Source organism: Oryzias latipes, chromosome 19 (genome assembly GCF_053564925.1).
Source record: "Oryzias latipes strain Hd-rR chromosome 19, Olatipes_Hd-rR_3.1".
Classification (NCBI taxonomy): domain Eukaryota; kingdom Metazoa; phylum Chordata; class Actinopteri; order Beloniformes; family Adrianichthyidae; genus Oryzias; species Oryzias latipes.
This window is the reverse complement of record NC_136255.1, coordinates 14,203,469-14,220,023: the sequence shown is the minus strand read 5'-3', so window position 1 is coordinate 14,220,023 and position 16,555 is coordinate 14,203,469. Positions and strand designations below refer to the sequence as shown.

Genomic DNA, 16,555 nt, shown 5'->3' with positions numbered 1-16,555 from the left:
GATTTCAGTAGTGTGTGTGAGAGGATTTCAGTAGTGTGTGTGAGAGGATTTTCGGTAGTGAGCGTGAGAGGATTTCAGTAGTGTGTGTGAGAGATTTCACATGTGTATGTGAATGAATATATTTTCAGTTGTATGTATACAAGCATTTCACTAGTGTGTGTGAGAGTTTTCATATGTGTTTATGAATGCTAATTCTGAATAATGTCCTACACGGCACCTCATAAGAGGGCGCCAAAACTGAGTAATGAAAGAAATTGATGATCGATGCAATTAAAAAAGTCTCCTGATTCTTCCAAAGTCTGTTTCAACTCCTCCCTAAAATCCACTCGGTTTTTTATATTTCTTCTGCTGTTCTCTTCATGTTCCTCAATATAAGAGTCATCCTACATACCTCCGTCCTATATTTCTAGGAGAGTTATAAAGGATACAGTTATGTATGGAAAACCCAATCTAATCATGAAAATTGCAGCCGTATCCACAGATACAAACAAGATTATTTTGGTCCAAATGTATGAATTAGGTGAAAAAACAATTGGTTTCTGGACCATGGATTGCATCTTCTTGCTAATACTATTATTTTGTTCTGGATCATTTGCGTGTAATGCAAGCTATTTAAGTTTTAATGTATTTTCAACATTTAGTTGGCCTTCTTTGTCTTACATGATTTGACACCATTAACCAAAGTTGTAGTGCCGTGAATGGGGCGGGTCACTTGGTGCTTCCAAGGCCAGCACTCTTGTTTCTCTTCAGATCGTATAAATCTTTCGCCTTTTACTAAAGATTTCCGTGGGGAGGAACAACAAGGGTTTGATTCAATTTTTTGATGCCCTGCAGTAGTAGGGCCTCCTAAAGATGTGAAAAAGAAAAGCAAGTTAACTATCTTCATTAGATTTACCTGGCTATGTCCGTATGTAAAGTTTATAGCTTGTATATGTTTTCTTCATGGATTTCTTTTCAACAGATCTTTACTGTGCTCTTTGGAAATACTTTTATAAATGTTTAAAACCTCAAAATATCCTGAAGGTAAATATGTTTATAAAGTTTTAAACGGCAGCTGAAAGAACTATGGTTACTACAGGCAAAGACTAGTAGAGGGCGCCAAAACTGAGTAATGAAAGAAATTGATGATCGATGCAATTAAAAAAGTCTCCTGATTCTCCCAAAGTCTGTTTCAACTCCTCCCTAAAATCCACTTGGTTTTTTATATTTCTCCCCTCTTGGTCTTCTGCTGTTCTCTTCATCTTCCTCAATATAAGAGTCATCCTACATACCTCCGTCCTATATTTCTAGGAGAGTTATAAAGGATACAGTTATGTATGGAAAACCCAATCTAATCATGAAAATTGCAGCTGTATCCACAGATACAAACAAGATTATTTTGGTCCAAATGTATGAATTAGGTGAAAAAACAATTGGTTTCTGGACCATGGATTGCATCTTCTTGCTAATACTATTATTTTGTTCTGGATCATTTGCGTGTAATGCAAGCTATTTAAGTTTTAATGTATTTTCAACATGTAGTTGGCCTTCTTTGTCTTACACGATTTGACACCATTACCTAAAGTTGTAGTGCCGTGAATGGGGCGGGTCACTTGGTGCTTTCCAAGGCCAGCACTCTTGTTTCTCTTCAGGTCGTATAAATCTTTCGCCTTTTACTAAAGATTTCCGTGGGGAGGAATAACAAGAGTTTGATTCAATTTTTTGATTCCCTGCAGTAGTAGGGCCTCCTAAAGATGTGAAAAAGTAAAGCAAGTTAGCTATCTACATTAGATTTACCTGGCTATGTCCGTATGTAGAGTTTATAGCTTGTATATGTTTTCTTCATGGATTTCTTTTCAACAGATCTTTACTATACTCTTTGGAAATAGTTTTATAGATGTTTAAAACCTCAAAAGGTCGTGAAGGTAAATATGTTTATAAAGTTTTAAACGGCAGCTGAAAGAACTATGGTTACTACAGGCAAAGACTAGTAGAGGGCGCCAAAACTGAGTAATGAAAGAAATTGATGATCGATGCAATTAAAAAAGTCTCCTGATTCTCCCAAAGTCTGTTTCAACTCCTCCCTAAAATCCACTTGGTTTTTTATATTTCTCCCCTCTTGGTCTTCTGCTGTTCTCTTCATGTTCCTCAATATAAGAGTCATCCTACATACCTCCGTCCTATATTTCTAGGAGAGTTATAAAGGATACAGTTATGTATGGAAAACCCGATCTAATCATGAAAATTGCAGCTGTATCCACAGATACAAACAAGATTATTTTGGTCCAAATGTATGAATTAGGTGAAAAGATAATTGGTTTCTGGACCATGGATTGCATCTTCTTGCTAATACTATTATTTTGTTCTGGATCATTTGCGTGTAATGCAAGCTATTTAAGTTTTAATGTATTTTCAACATTTAGTTGGCCTTCTTTGTCTTACACGATTTGACACCATTACCTAAAGTTGTAGTGCCGTGAATGGGGCGGGTCACTTGGTGCTTCCAAGACCAGAACTCTTGTTTCTCTTCAGATCGTATAAATCTTTCGCCTTTTACTAAAGATTTCCGTGGGGAGGAATAACAAGAGTTTGATTCAATTTTTTGATGCCCTGCAGTAGTAGGGCCTCCTAAAGATGTGAAAAAATAAAGCAAGTTAACTATCTACATTAGATTTACCTGGCTTTGTCCGTATGTAAAGTTTATAGCTTGTATATGTTTGTCTTCATGGATTTCTTTTCAACAGATCTTTACTGTGCTTTTTGGAAATACTTTTATAAATGTTTAAACCTCAAAAGATCCTGAAGGTAAATATGTTTATAAAGTTTTAAACGGCAGCTGAAAGAACTATTGTTACTACAGGCAAAGACTAGTAGAGGGCGCCAAAACTGAGTAATGAAAGAAATTGATGATCGATGCAATTAAAAAAGTCTCCTGATTCTCCCAAAGTCTGTTTCAACTCCTCCCTAAAATCCACTCGGTTTTTTACATTTCTTCTGCTGTTCTCTTCATGTTCCTCAATATAAGAGTCATCCTACATACGTCCGTCCTATATTTCTAGGAAAGTTATAAAGGATACAGTTATGTATGGAAAACCCAATCTAATCATGAAAATTGCAGCTGTATCCACAGATACAAACAAGATTATTTTGGTACATTTTTTTTGATTGATTTGATTTATTTAAGTGTCATGCACTAATGTGCCCAGCCCACACTGGCTTATATGACACTGAAAGACAAAATACACAATACATAAAGATACATCCCCCTCACAAAAATACAATAATCATACAAATGTATGAATTAGGTGAAAAGATAATTGGTTTCTGGACCATGGATTGCATCTTCTTGCTAATACTATTATTTTGTTCTGGATCATTTGCGTGTAATGCAAGCTATTTAAGTTTTAATGTATTTTCAACATTTAGTTGGCCTTTTTTGTCTTACACGATTTGACACCATTACCTAAAGTTGTAGTGCAGTGAATGGGGCGGGTCACTTGGTGCTTTCCAAGGCCAGCACTCTTGTTTCTCTTCAGATCGTATAAATCTTTCGCCTTTTACTAAAGATTTCCGTGGGGAGGAACAACAAGAGTTTGATTCAATTTTTTGATCCCCTGCCGTAGTAGGGCCTCCTAAAGATGTGAAAAAGTAAAGCAAGTTAACTATCTACATTAGATTTACCTGGCTATGTCCGTATGTAAAGTTTATAGCTTGTGTATGTTTTCTTCATGGTTTTCTTTTCAACAGATCTTTACTGTGCTCTTTGGAAATAGTTTTATAGATGTTTAAAACCTCAAAAGATCCTGAAGGTAAATATGTTTATAAAATTTTAAACGGCAGCTGAAAGAACTATGGTTACTACAGGCAAAGACTAGTAGAGGGCGCCAAAACTGAGTAATGAAAGAAATTGATGATCGATGCAATTAAAAAAGTCTCCTGATTCTCCCAAAGTCTGTTTCAACTCCTCCCTAAAATCCACTCGGTTTTTTATATTTCTTCTGCTGTTCTCTTCATGTTCCTCAATATAAGAGTCATCCTACATACCTCGGTCCTATATTTCTAGGAGAGTTATAAAGGATACAGTTATGTATGGAAAACCCAATCTAATCATGAAAATTGCAGCTGTATCCACACATACAAACAAGATTATTTTGGTACATTTTTTTTGATTGATTTGATTTATTTAAGTGTCATGCACTAATGTGCCCAGCCCACACGGGCTTATATGACACTGAAAGACAAAATACACAATACATAAAGAAACATCCCCCTCACAAAAATACAATAATCATACAAATGTATGAATTAGGTGAAAAGATAATTGGTTTCTGGACCATGGATTGCATCTTCTTGCTAATACTATTATTTTGTTCTGGATCATTTGCGTGTAATGCAAGCTATTTAAGTTTTAATGTATTTTCAACATTTAGTTGGCCTTTTTTGTCTTACACGATTTGATACCATTACCTAAAGTTGTAGTGCCGTGAATGGGGCGGGTCACTTGGTGCTTTCCAAGGCCAGCACTCTTGTTTCTCTTCAGATTGTATAAATCTTTCGCCTTTTACTAAAGATTTCCGTGGGGAGGAACAACAAGAGTTTGATTCAATTTTTTGATGCCCTGCAGTATTAGGGCCTCCTAAAGATGTGAAAAAGTAAAGCAAGTTAACTATCTACATTAGATTTACCTGGCTATGTCCGTATGTAAAGTTTATAGCTTGTATATGTTTTCTTCATGGATTTCTTTTCAACAGATCTTTACTATACTCTTTGGAAATAGTTTTATAGATGTTTAAAACCTCAAAAGGTCGTGAAGGTAAATATGTTTATAAAGTTTTAAACGGCAGCTGAAAGAACTATGGTTACTACAGGCAAAGACTAGTAGAGGGCGCCAAAACTGAGTAATGAAAGAAATTGATGATCGATGCAATTAAAAAAGTCTCCTGATTCTCCCAAAGTCTGTTTCAACTCCTCCCTAAAATCCACTTGGTTTTTTATATTTCTCCCCTCTTGGTCTTCTGCTGTTCTCTTCATCTTCCTCAATATAAGAGTCCTCCTACATACCTCCGTCCTATATTTCTAGGAGAGTTATAAAGGATACAGTTATGTATGGAAAACCCGATCTAATCATGAAAATTGCAGCTGTATCCACAGATACAAACAAGATTATTTTGGTCCAAATGTATGAATTAGGTGAAAAGATAATTGGTTTCTGGACCATGGATTGCATCTTCTTGCTAATACTATTATTTTGTTCTGGATCATTTGCGTGTAATGCAAGCTATTTAAGTTTTAATGTATTTTGAACATTTAGTTGGCCTTCTTTGTCTTACACGATTTGACACCATTACCTAAAGTTGTAGTGCCGTGAATGGGGTGGGTCACTTGGTGCTTTCCAAGGCCATCACTCTTGTTTCTCTTCAGATCGTATAAATCTTTCGCCTTTTACTAAAGATTTCCGTGGGGAGGAACAACAAGAGTTTGATTCAATTTTTTGATGCCCTGCAGTAGTAGGGCCTCCTAAAGATGTGAAAAAATAAGGCAAGTTAACTATCTACATTTGATTTACCTGGCTATGTCCGTATGTAAAGTTTATAGCTTGTATATGTTTTCTTCATGGATTTCTTTTCAACAGATCTTTTCTGTGCTCTTCTGAAATACTTTTATAAATGTTTAAAACCTCAAAAAATCCTGAAAGTAAATATGTTTATAAAGTTTTAAACGGCAGCTGAAAGAACTATGGTTACTACAGGCAAAGACTAGTAGAGGGCGCAAAAACTGAGTAATGAAAGAAATTGATGATCGATGCAATTAAAAAAAGTCTCCTGATTCTCCCAAAGTCTGTTTCAACTCCTCCCTAAAATCCACTCGGTTTTTTATATTTCTTCTGCTGTTCTCTTCATGTTCCTCAATATAAGAGTCATCCTACATACCTCCGTCCTATATTTCTAGGAGAGTTATAAAGGATACAGTTATGTATGGAAAACCCAATCTAATCATGAAAATTGCAGCTGTATCCACAGATACAAACAAGATTATTTTGGTACATTTTTTTTGATTGATTTGATTTATTTAAGTGTCATGCACTAATGTGCCCAGCCCACACGGGCTTATATGACACAGAAAGACAAAATACACAATACATAAAGATACATCCCCCTCACAAAAATACAATAATCATACAAATGTATGAATTAGGTGAAAAGATAATTGGTTTCTGGACCATGGATTGCATCTTCTTGCTAATACTATTATTTTGTTCTGGATCATTTGCGTGTAATGCAAGCTATTTAAGTTTTAATGTATTTTCAACATTTAGTTGGCCTTCTTTGTCTTACACGATTTGACACCATTAACCAAAGTTGTAGTGCCGTGAATGGGTCGGGTCACTTGGTGCTTCCAAGGCCAGCACTCTTGTTTCTCTTCAGATTGTATAAATCTTTCGGCTTTTACTAACGATTTCCGTGGGGAGGAACAACAAGAGTTTGATTCAATTTTTTGATGCCCTGCAGTAGTAGGGCCTCCTAAAGATGTGAAAAAGAAAAGCAAGTTAACTATCTTCATTAGATTTACCTGGCTATGTCCGTATGTAAAGTTAATAGCTTGTATATGTTTTCTTCATGGATTTCTTTTCAACAGATCTTTACTGTGCTCTTTGGAAATACTTTTATAAATGTTTAAAACCTCAAAAGATCCTGAAGGTAAATATGTTTATAAAGTTTTAAACGGCAGCTGAAAGAACTATGGTTACTACAGGCAAAGACTAGTAGAGGGCGCCAAAACTGAGTAATGAAAGAAATTGATGATCGATGCAATTAAAAAAGTCTCCTGATTCTCCCAAAGTCTGTTTCAACTCCTCCCTAAAATCCACTCGGTTTTTTGTATTTCTCCCCTCTTGGTCTTCTGCTGTTCTCTTCATCTTCCTCAATATAAGAGTCATCATACATACCTCCGTCCTATATTTCTAGGAGAGTTATAAAGGATACAGTTATGTATGGAAAACCCAATCTAATCATGAAAATTGCAGCTGTATCCACAGATACAAACAAGATTATTTTGGTCCAAATGTATGAATTAAGTGAAAAAACAATTGGTTTCTGGACCATGGATTGCATATTCTTGCTAATACTATTATTTTGTTCTGGATCATTTGCGTGTAATGCAAGCTATTTAAGTTTTAATGTATTTTCAACATTTAGTTGGCCTTCTTTGTCTTACACGATTTGACACCATTACCTAAAGTTGTAGTGCCGTGAATGGGGCGGGTCACTTGGTGCTTTCCAAGGCCAGCACTCTTGTTTCTCTTCAGATCGTATAAATCTTTCGCCTTTTACTAAAGACTTCCGTGGGGAGGAACAACAAGAGTTTGATTCAATTTTTTGATGCCCTGCAGTAGTAGGGCCTCCTAAAGATGTGAAAAAGTAAAGCAAGTTAGCTATCTACATTAGATTTACCTGGCTATGTCCGTGTGTAAAGTTTATAGCTTGTATATGTTTTCTTCATGGATTTCTTTTCAACAGATCTTTACTATACTCTTTGGAAATAGTTTTATAGATGTGAAAACCTCAAAAGGTCGTGAAGGTAAATATGTTTATAAAGTTTTAAACGGCAGCTGAAAGAACTATGGTTACTACAGGCAAAGACTAGTAGAGGGCGCCAAAACTGAGTAATGAAAGAAATTGATGATCGATGCAATTAAAAAAGTCTCCTGATTCTCCCAAAGTCTGTTTCAACTCCTCCCTAAAATCCACTTGGTTTTTTATATTTCTCCCCTCTTGGTCTTCTGCTGTTCTCTTCATCTTCCTCAATATAAGAGTCCTCCTACATACCTCCGTCCTATATTTCTAGGAGAGTTATAAAGGATACAGTTATGTATGGAAAACCCGATCTAATCATGAAAATTGCAGCTGTATCCACAGATACAAACAAGATTATTTTGGTCCAAATGTATGAATTAGGTGAAAAGATAATTGGTTTCTGGACCATGGATTGCATCTTCTTGCTAATACTATTATTTTGTTCTGGATCATTTGCGTGTAATGCAAGCTATTTAAGTTTTAATGTATTTTGAACATTTAGTTGGCCTTCTTTGTCTTACACGATTTGACACCATTACCTAAAGTTGTAGTGCCGTGAATGGGGCGGGTCACTTGGTGCTTTCCAAGGCCAGCACTCTTGTTTCTCTTCAGATCGTATAAATCTTTCGCCTTTTACTAAAGATTTCCGTGGGGAGGAACAACAAGAGTTTGATTCAATTTTTTGATGCCCTGCAGTAGTAGGGCCTCCTAAAGATGTGAAAAAATAAGGCAAGTTAACTATCTACATTTGATTTACCTGGCTATGTCCGTATGTAAAGTTTATAGCTTGTATATGTTTTCTTCATGGATTTCTTTTCAACAGATCTTTTCTGTGCTCTTCTGAAATACTTTTATAAATGTTTAAAACCTCAAAAAATCCTGAAAGTAAATATGTTTATAAAGTTTTAAACGGCAGCTGAAAGAACTATGGTTACTACAGGCAAAGACTAGTAGAGGGCGCAAAAACTGAGTAATGAAAGAAATTGATGATCGATGCAATTAAAAAAAGTCTCCTGATTCTCCCAAAGTCTGTTTCAACTCCTCCCTAAAATCCACTCGGTTTTTTATATTTCTTCTGCTGTTCTCTTCATGTTCCTCAATATAAGAGTCATCCTACATACCTCCGTCCTATATTTCTAGGAGAGTTATAAAGGATACAGTTATGTATGGAAAACCCAATCTAATCATGAAAATTGCAGCTGTATCCACAGATACAAACAAGATTATTTTGGTACATTTTTTTTGATTGATTTGATTTATTTAAGTGTCATGCACTAATGTGCCCAGCCCACACGGGCTTATATGACACAGAAAGACAAAATACACAATACATAAAGATACATCCCCCTCACAAAAATACAATAATCATACAAATGTATGAATTAGGTGAAAAGATAATTGGTTTCTGGACCATGGATTGCATCTTCTTGCTAATACTATTATTTTGTTCTGGATCATTTGCGTGTAATGCAAGCTATTTAAGTTTTAATGTATTTTCAACATTTAGTTGGCCTTCTTTGTCTTACACGATTTGACACCATTAACCAAAGTTGTAGTGCCGTGAATGGGTCGGGTCACTTGGTGCTTCCAAGGCCAGCACTCTTGTTTCTCTTCAGATTGTATAAATCTTTCGGCTTTTACTAACGATTTCCGTGGGGAGGAACAACAAGAGTTTGATTCAATTTTTTGATGCCCTGCAGTAGTAGGGCCTCCTAAAGATGTGAAAAAGAAAAGCAAGTTAACTATCTTCATTAGATTTACCTGGCTATGTCCGTATGTAAAGTTAATAGCTTGTATATGTTTTCTTCATGGATTTCTTTTCAACAGATCTTTACTGTGCTCTTTGGAAATACTTTTATAAATGTTTAAAACCTCAAAAGATCCTGAAGGTAAATATGTTTATAAAGTTTTAAACGGCAGCTGAAAGAACTATGGTTACTACAGGCAAAGACTAGTAGAGGGCGCCAAAACTGAGTAATGAAAGAAATTGATGATCGATGCAATTAAAAAAGTCTCCTGATTCTCCCAAAGTCTGTTTCAACTCCTCCCTAAAATCCACTCGGTTTTTTGTATTTCTCCCCTCTTGGTCTTCTGCTGTTCTCTTCATCTTCCTCAATATAAGAGTCATCATACATACCTCCGTCCTATATTTCTAGGAGAGTTATAAAGGATACAGTTATGTATGGAAAACCCAATCTAATCATGAAAATTGCAGCTGTATCCACAGATACAAACAAGATTATTTTGGTCCAAATGTATGAATTAAGTGAAAAAACAATTGGTTTCTGGACCATGGATTGCATATTCTTGCTAATACTATTATTTTGTTCTGGATCATTTGCGTGTAATGCAAGCTATTTAAGTTTTAATGTATTTTCAACATTTAGTTGGCCTTCTTTGTCTTACACGATTTGACACCATTACCTAAAGTTGTAGTGCCGTGAATGGGGCGGGTCACTTGGTGCTTTCCAAGGCCAGCACTCTTGTTTCTCTTCAGATCGTATAAATCTTTCGCCTTTTACTAAAGACTTCCGTGGGGAGGAACAACAAGAGTTTGATTCAATTTTTTGATGCCCTGCAGTAGTAGGGCCTCCTAAAGATGTGAAAAAGTAAAGCAAGTTAGCTATCTACATTAGATTTACCTGGCTATGTCCGTGTGTAAAGTTTATAGCTTGTATATGTTTTCTTCATGGATTTCTTTTCAACAGATCTTTACTATACTCTTTGGAAATAGTTTTATAGATGTGAAAACCTCAAAAGGTCGTGAAGGTAAATATGTTTATAAAGTTTTAAACGGCAGCTGAAAGAACTATGGTTACTACAGGCAAAGACTAGTAGAGGGCGCCAAAACTGAGTAATGAAAGAAATTGATGATCGATGCAATTAAAAAAGTCTCCTGATTCTCCCAAAGTCTGTTTCAACTCCTCCCTAAAATCCACTTGGTTTTTTATATTTCTCCCCTCTTGGTCTTCTGCTGTTCTCTTCATCTTCCTCAATATAAGAGTCCTCCTACATACCTCCGTCCTATATTTCTAGGAGAGTTATAAAGGATACAGTTATGTATGGAAAACCCGATCTAATCATGAAAATTGCAGCTGTATCCACAGATACAAACAAGATTATTTTGGTCCAAATGTATGAATTAGGTGAAAAGATAATTGGTTTCTGGACCATGGATTGCATCTTCTTGCTAATACTATTATTTTGTTCTGGATCATTTGCGTGTAATGCAAGCTATTTAAGTTTTAATGTATTTTGAACATTTAGTTGGCCTTCTTTGTCTTACACGATTTGACACCATTACCTAAAGTTGTAGTGCCGTGAATGGGGCGGGTCACTTGGTGCTTTCCAAGGCCAGCACTCTTGTTTCTCTTCAGATCGTATAAATCTTTCGCCTTTTACTAAAGATTTCCGTGGGGAGGAATAACAAGAGTTTGATTCAATTTTTTGATGCCCTGCAGTAGTAGGGCCTCCTAAAGATGTGAAAAAATAAGGCAAGTTAACTATCTACATTTGATTTACCTGGCTATGTCCGTATGTAAAGTTTATAGCTTGTATATGTTTTCTTCATGGATTTCTTTTCAACAGATCTTTACTATACTCTTTGGAAATAGTTTTATAGATGTTTAAAACCTCAAAAGGTCGTGAAGGTAAATATTTTTATAAAGTTTTAAACGGCAGCTGAAAGAACTATGGTTACTACAGGCAAAGACTAGTAGAGGGCGCCAAAACTGAGTAATGAAAGAAATTGATGATCGATGCAATTAAAAAAGTCTCCTGATTCTCCCAAAGTCTGTTTCAACTCCTCCCTAAAATCCACTCGGTTTTTTATATTTCTCCCCTCTTGGTCTTCTGCTGTTCTCTTCATCTTCCTCAATATAAGAGTCCTCCTACATACCTCTGTCCTATATTTCTAGGAGAGTTATAAAGGATACAGTTATGTATGGAAAACCCGATCTAATCATGAAAATTGCAGCTGTATCCACAGATACAAACAAGATTATTTTGGTCCAAATGTATGAATTAGGTGAAAAGATAATTGGTTTCTGGACCATGGATTGCATCTTCTTGCTAATACTATTATTTTGTTCTGGATCATTTGCGTGTAATGCAAGCTATTTAAGTTTTAATGTATTTTCAACATTTAGTGTGCCTTCTTTGTCTTACACGATTTTACACCATTACCTAAAGTTGTAGTGCCGTGAATGGGGCGGGTCACTTGGTGCTTCCAAGGCCAGAACTCTTGTTTCTCTTCAGATCGTATAAATCTTTCGCCTTTTACTAAAGATTTCCGTGGGGAGGAATAACAAGAGTTTGATTCAATTTTTTGATGCCCTGCAGTAGTAGGGCCTCCTAAAGATGTGAAAAAATAAAGCAAGTTAACTATCTATATTTGATTTACCTGGCTTTGTCCGTATGTAAAGTTTATAGCTTGTATATGTTTTCTTCATGGATTTCTTTTCAACAGATCTTTACTGTGCTTTTTAGAAATACTTTTATAAATGTTTAAACCTCAAAAGATCCTGAAGGTAAATATGTTTATAAAGTTTTAAACGGCAGCTGAAAGAACTATTGTTACTACAGGCAAAGACTAGTAGAGGGCGCCAAAACTGAGTAATGAAAGAAATTGATGATCGATGCAATTAAAAAAGTCTCCTGATTCTCCCAAAGTCTGTTTCAACTCCTCCCTAAAATCCACTCGGTTTTTTATATTTCTCCCCTCTTGGTCTTCTGCTGTTCTCTTCATCTTCCTCAATATAAGAGTCCTCCTACATACCTCTGTCCTATATTTCTAGGAGAGTTATAAAGGATACAGTTATGTATGGAAAACCCGATCTAATCATGAAAATTGCAGCTGTATCCACAGATACAAACAAGATTATTTTGGTCCAAATGTATGAATTAGGTGAAAAGATAATTGGTTTCTGGACCATGGATTGCATCTTCTTGCTAATACTATTATTTTGTTCTGGATCATTTGCGTGTAATGCAAGCTATTTAAGTTTTAATGTATTTTCAACATTTAGTGTGCCTTCTTTGTCTTACACGATTTTACACCATTACCTAAAGTTGTAGTGCCGTGAATGGGGCGGGTCACTTGGTGCTTCCAAGGCCAGAACTCTTGTTTCTCTTCAGATCGTATAAATCTTTCGCCTTTTACTAAAGATTTCCGTGGGGAGGAATAACAAGAGTTTGATTCAATTTTTTGATGCCCTGCAGTAGTAGGGCCTCCTAAAGATGTGAAAAAATAAAGCAAGTTAACTATCTATATTTGATTTACCTGGCTTTGTCCGTATGTAAAGTTTATAGCTTGTATATGTTTTCTTCATGGATTTCTTTTCAACAGATCTTTACTGTGCTTTTTAGAAATACTTTTATAAATGTTTAAACCTCAAAAGATCCTGAAGGTAAATATGTTTATAAAGTTTTAAACGGCAGCTGAAAGAACTATTGTTACTACAGGCAAAGACTAGTAGAGGGCGCCAAAACTGAGTAATGAAAGAAATTGATGATCGATGCAATTAAAAAAGTCTCCTGATTCTCCCAAAGTCTGTTTCAACTCCTCCCTAAAATCCACTCGGTTTTTTACATTTCTTCTGCTGTTCTCTTCATGTTCCTCAATATAAGAGTCATCCTACATACCTCCGTCCTATATTTCTAGGAAAGTTATAAAGGATACAGTTATGTATGGAAAACCCAATCTAATCATGAAAATTGCAGCTGTATCCACAGATACAAACAAGATTATTTTGGTACATTTTTTTTGATTGATTTGATTTATTTAAGTGTCATGCACTAATGTGCCCAGCCCACACTGGCTTATATGACACTGAAAGACAAAATACACAATACATAAAGATACATCCCCCTCACAAAAATACAATAATCATACAAATGTATGAATTAGGTGAAAAGATAATTGGTTTCTGGACCATGGATTGCATCTTCTTGCTAATACTATTATTTTGTTCTGGATCATTTGCGTGTAATGCAAGCTATTTAAGTTTTAATGTATTTTGAACATTTAGTGTGCCTTCTTTGTCTTACACGATTTGACACCATTACCTAAAGTTGTAGTGCCGTGAATGGGGCGGGTCACTTGGTGCTTTCCGAGGCTAGCACTCTTGTTTCTCTTCAGATCGTATAAATCTTTCGCCTTTTACTAAAGATTTCCGTGGGGAGGAACAACAAGAGTTTGATTCAATTTTTTGATGCCCTGCAGTAGTAGGGCCTCCTAAAGATGTGAAAAAATAAAGCAAGTTAACTATCTATATTTGATTTACCTGGCTATGTCTGTATGTAAAGTTTATAGCTTGTATATGTTTTCTTCATGGATTTCTTTTCAACAGATCTTTTCTGTGCTCTTCTGAAATACTTTTATAAATGTTTAAAACTTCAAAAGATCCTGAAAGTAAATATGTTTATAAAGTTTTAAACGGCAGCTGAAAGAACTATGGTTACTACAGGCAAAGACTAGTAGAGGGCGCCAAAACTGAGTAATGAAAGAAATTGATGATCGATGCAATTAAAAAAAGTCTCCTGATTCTCCCAAAGTCTGTTTCAACTCCTCCCTAAAATCCACTCGGTTTTTTATATTTCTTCTGCTGTTCTCTTCATGTTCCTCAATATAAGAGTCATCCTACATACCTCCGTCCTATATTTCTAGGAGAGTTATAAAGGATACAGTTATGTATGGAAAACCCAATCTAATCATGAAAATTGCAGCTGTATCCACACATACAAACAAGATTATTTTGGTACATTTTTTTTGATTGATTTGATTTATTTAAGTGTCATGCACTAATGTGCCCAGCCCACACGGGCTTATATGACACTGAAAGACAAAATACACAATACATAAAGAAACATCCCCCTCACAAAAATACAATAATCATACAAATGTATGAATTAGGTGAAAAGATAATTGGTTTCTGGACCATGGATTGCATCTTCTTGCTAATACTATTATTTTGTTCTGGATCATTTGCGTGTAATGCAAGCTATTTAAGTTTTAATGTATTTTCAACATTTAGTGTGCCTTCTTTGTCTTACACGATTTGATACCATTACCTAAAGTTGTAGTGCCGTGAATGGGGCGGGTCACTTGGTGCTTTCCAAGGCCAGCACTCTTGTTTCTCTTCAGATTGTATAAATCTTTCGCCTTTTACTAAAGATTTCTGTGGGGAGGAACAACAAGAGTTTGATTCAATTTTTTGATGCCCTGCAGTAGTAGGGCCTCCTAAAGATGTGAAAAAGTAAAGCAAGTTAACTATCTACATTAGATTTACCTGGCTATGTCCGTATGTAAAGTTTATAGCTTGTATATGTTTTCTTCATGGATTTCTTTTCATCTGATCTTTACTGTGCTCTTTGGAAATAGTTTTATAGATGTTCAAAACCTCAAAAGGTCGTGAAGGTAAATATGTTTATAAAGTTTTAAACGGCAGCTGAAAGAACTATGGTTACTACAGGCAAAGACTAGTAGAGGGCGCCAAAACTAAGTAATGAAAGAAATTGATGATCGATGCAATTAAAAAAGTCTCCTGATTCTCCCAAAGTCTGTTTCAACTCCTCCCTAAAATCCACTTGGTTTTTTATATTTCTCCCCTCTTGGTCTTCTGCTGTTCTCTTCATCTTCCTCAATATAAGAGTCCTCCTACATACCTCCGTCCTATATTTCTAGGAGAGTTATAAAGGATACAGTTATGTATGGAAAACCCGATCTAATCATGAAAATTGCAGCTGTATCCACAGATACAAACAAGATTATTTTGGTCCAAATGTATGAATTAGGTGAAAAGATAATTGGTTTCTGGACCATGGATTGCATCTTCTTGCTAATACTATTATTTTGTTCTGGATCATTTGCGTGTAATGCAAGCTATTTAAGTTTTAATGTATTTTCAACATTTAGTTGGCCTTCTTTGTCTTACACGATTTGACACCATTACCTAAAGTTGTAGTGCCGTGAATGGGGTGGGTCACTTGGTGCTTTCCAAGGCCAGCTCTCTTGTTTCTCTTCAGATCGTATAAATCTTTCGCCTTTTACTAAAGATTTCCGTGGGGAGGAACAACAAGAGTTTGATTCAATTTTTTGATGCCCTGCAGTAGTAGGGCCTCCTAAAGATGTGAAAAAATAAGGCAAGTTAACTATCTACATTTGATTTACCTGGCTATGTCCGTATGTAAAGTTTATAGCTTGTATATGTTTTCTTCATGGATTTCTTTTCAACAGATCTTTTCTGTGCTCTTCTGAAATACTTTTATAAATGTTTAAAACCTCAAAAGATCCTGAAAGTAAATATGTTTATAAAGTTTTAAACGGCAGCTGAAAGAACTATGGTTACTACAGGCAAAGACTAGTAGAGGGCGCAAAAACTGAGTAATGAAAGAAATTGATGATCGATGCAATTAAAAAAAGTCTCCTGATTCTCCCAAAGTCTGTTTCAACTCCTCCCTAAAATCCACTCGGTTTTTTATATTTCTTCTGCTGTTCTCTTCATGTTCCTCAATATAAGAGTCATCCTACATACCTCCGTCCTATATTTCTAGGAAAGTTATAAAGGATACAGTTATGTATGGAAAACCCAACCTAATCATGAAAATTGCAGCTGTATCCACAGATACAAACAAGATTATTTTGGTACATTTTTTTTGATTGATTTGATTTATTTAAGTGTCATGCACTAATGTGCCCAGCCCACACTGGCTTATATGACACTGAAAGACAAAATACACAATACATAAAGATACATCCCCCTCACAAAAATACAATAATCATACAAATGTATGAATTAGGTGAAAAGATAATTGGTTTCTGGACCATGGATTGCATCTTCTTGCTAATACTATTATTTTGTTCTGGATCATTTGCGTGTAATGCAAGCTATTTAAGTTTTAATGTATTTTGAACATTTAGTTGGCCTTCTTTGTCTTACATGATTTGACACCATTAACCAAAGTTGTAGTGCCGTGAATTGGGCGGGTCACTTGGTGCTTTC

At 35.5% G+C, this 16,555-nt stretch overlaps 17 non-coding genes across 17 annotated transcripts; all 17 read left to right on the top strand.

The window, feature by feature from the left end:
- The first annotated feature begins 730 nt into the window (after positions 1–730).
- On the top strand, positions 731–844 carry LOC111946555 (U5 spliceosomal RNA). Its single transcript, XR_002872289.1, has one exon. It is a non-coding gene; the product is annotated as a U5 spliceosomal RNA (small nuclear RNA).
- A 767-nt stretch (positions 845–1,611) lies between these two features.
- LOC111946499 (U5 spliceosomal RNA) lies at positions 1,612–1,724 on the top strand. The gene has a single exon (XR_002872233.1). It is a non-coding gene; the product is annotated as a U5 spliceosomal RNA (small nuclear RNA).
- A 767-nt stretch (positions 1,725–2,491) lies between these two features.
- LOC111946558 (U5 spliceosomal RNA) lies at positions 2,492–2,605 on the top strand. Its single transcript, XR_002872291.1, has one exon. It is a non-coding gene; the product is annotated as a U5 spliceosomal RNA (small nuclear RNA).
- An 890-nt stretch (positions 2,606–3,495) lies between these two features.
- On the top strand, positions 3,496–3,608 carry LOC111946490 (U5 spliceosomal RNA). The gene has a single exon (XR_002872225.1). It is a non-coding gene; the product is annotated as a U5 spliceosomal RNA (small nuclear RNA).
- Positions 3,609–4,499: 891 nt separating this feature from the next.
- Positions 4,500–4,613, top strand: LOC111946483 (U5 spliceosomal RNA). Its single transcript, XR_002872218.1, has one exon. It is a non-coding gene; the product is annotated as a U5 spliceosomal RNA (small nuclear RNA).
- A 767-nt stretch (positions 4,614–5,380) lies between these two features.
- Positions 5,381–5,494, top strand: LOC111946510 (U5 spliceosomal RNA). Its single transcript, XR_002872244.1, has one exon. It is a non-coding gene; the product is annotated as a U5 spliceosomal RNA (small nuclear RNA).
- Positions 5,495–6,384: 890 nt separating this feature from the next.
- On the top strand, positions 6,385–6,498 carry LOC111946507 (U5 spliceosomal RNA). Its single transcript, XR_002872241.1, has one exon. It is a non-coding gene; the product is annotated as a U5 spliceosomal RNA (small nuclear RNA).
- Positions 6,499–7,265: 767 nt separating this feature from the next.
- Positions 7,266–7,379, top strand: LOC111946495 (U5 spliceosomal RNA). Its single transcript, XR_002872229.1, has one exon. It is a non-coding gene; the product is annotated as a U5 spliceosomal RNA (small nuclear RNA).
- A 766-nt stretch (positions 7,380–8,145) lies between these two features.
- On the top strand, positions 8,146–8,259 carry LOC111946515 (U5 spliceosomal RNA). Its single transcript, XR_002872248.1, has one exon. It is a non-coding gene; the product is annotated as a U5 spliceosomal RNA (small nuclear RNA).
- Positions 8,260–9,149: 890 nt separating this feature from the next.
- On the top strand, positions 9,150–9,263 carry LOC111946508 (U5 spliceosomal RNA). The gene has a single exon (XR_002872242.1). It is a non-coding gene; the product is annotated as a U5 spliceosomal RNA (small nuclear RNA).
- A 767-nt stretch (positions 9,264–10,030) lies between these two features.
- On the top strand, positions 10,031–10,144 carry LOC111946496 (U5 spliceosomal RNA). Its single transcript, XR_002872230.1, has one exon. It is a non-coding gene; the product is annotated as a U5 spliceosomal RNA (small nuclear RNA).
- Positions 10,145–10,910: 766 nt separating this feature from the next.
- On the top strand, positions 10,911–11,024 carry LOC111946485 (U5 spliceosomal RNA). Its single transcript, XR_002872220.1, has one exon. It is a non-coding gene; the product is annotated as a U5 spliceosomal RNA (small nuclear RNA).
- Positions 11,025–11,790: 766 nt separating this feature from the next.
- Positions 11,791–11,904, top strand: LOC111946514 (U5 spliceosomal RNA). Its single transcript, XR_002872247.2, has one exon. It is a non-coding gene; the product is annotated as a U5 spliceosomal RNA (small nuclear RNA).
- A 765-nt stretch (positions 11,905–12,669) lies between these two features.
- LOC111946482 (U5 spliceosomal RNA) lies at positions 12,670–12,783 on the top strand. Its single transcript, XR_002872217.1, has one exon. It is a non-coding gene; the product is annotated as a U5 spliceosomal RNA (small nuclear RNA).
- Positions 12,784–13,672: 889 nt separating this feature from the next.
- Positions 13,673–13,786, top strand: LOC111946516 (U5 spliceosomal RNA). The gene has a single exon (XR_002872249.1). It is a non-coding gene; the product is annotated as a U5 spliceosomal RNA (small nuclear RNA).
- An 891-nt stretch (positions 13,787–14,677) lies between these two features.
- Positions 14,678–14,791, top strand: LOC111946503 (U5 spliceosomal RNA). Its single transcript, XR_002872236.2, has one exon. It is a non-coding gene; the product is annotated as a U5 spliceosomal RNA (small nuclear RNA).
- Positions 14,792–15,559: 768 nt separating this feature from the next.
- LOC111946548 (U5 spliceosomal RNA) lies at positions 15,560–15,672 on the top strand. The gene has a single exon (XR_002872281.1). It is a non-coding gene; the product is annotated as a U5 spliceosomal RNA (small nuclear RNA).
- Positions 15,673–16,555: the final 883 nt, after the last annotated feature.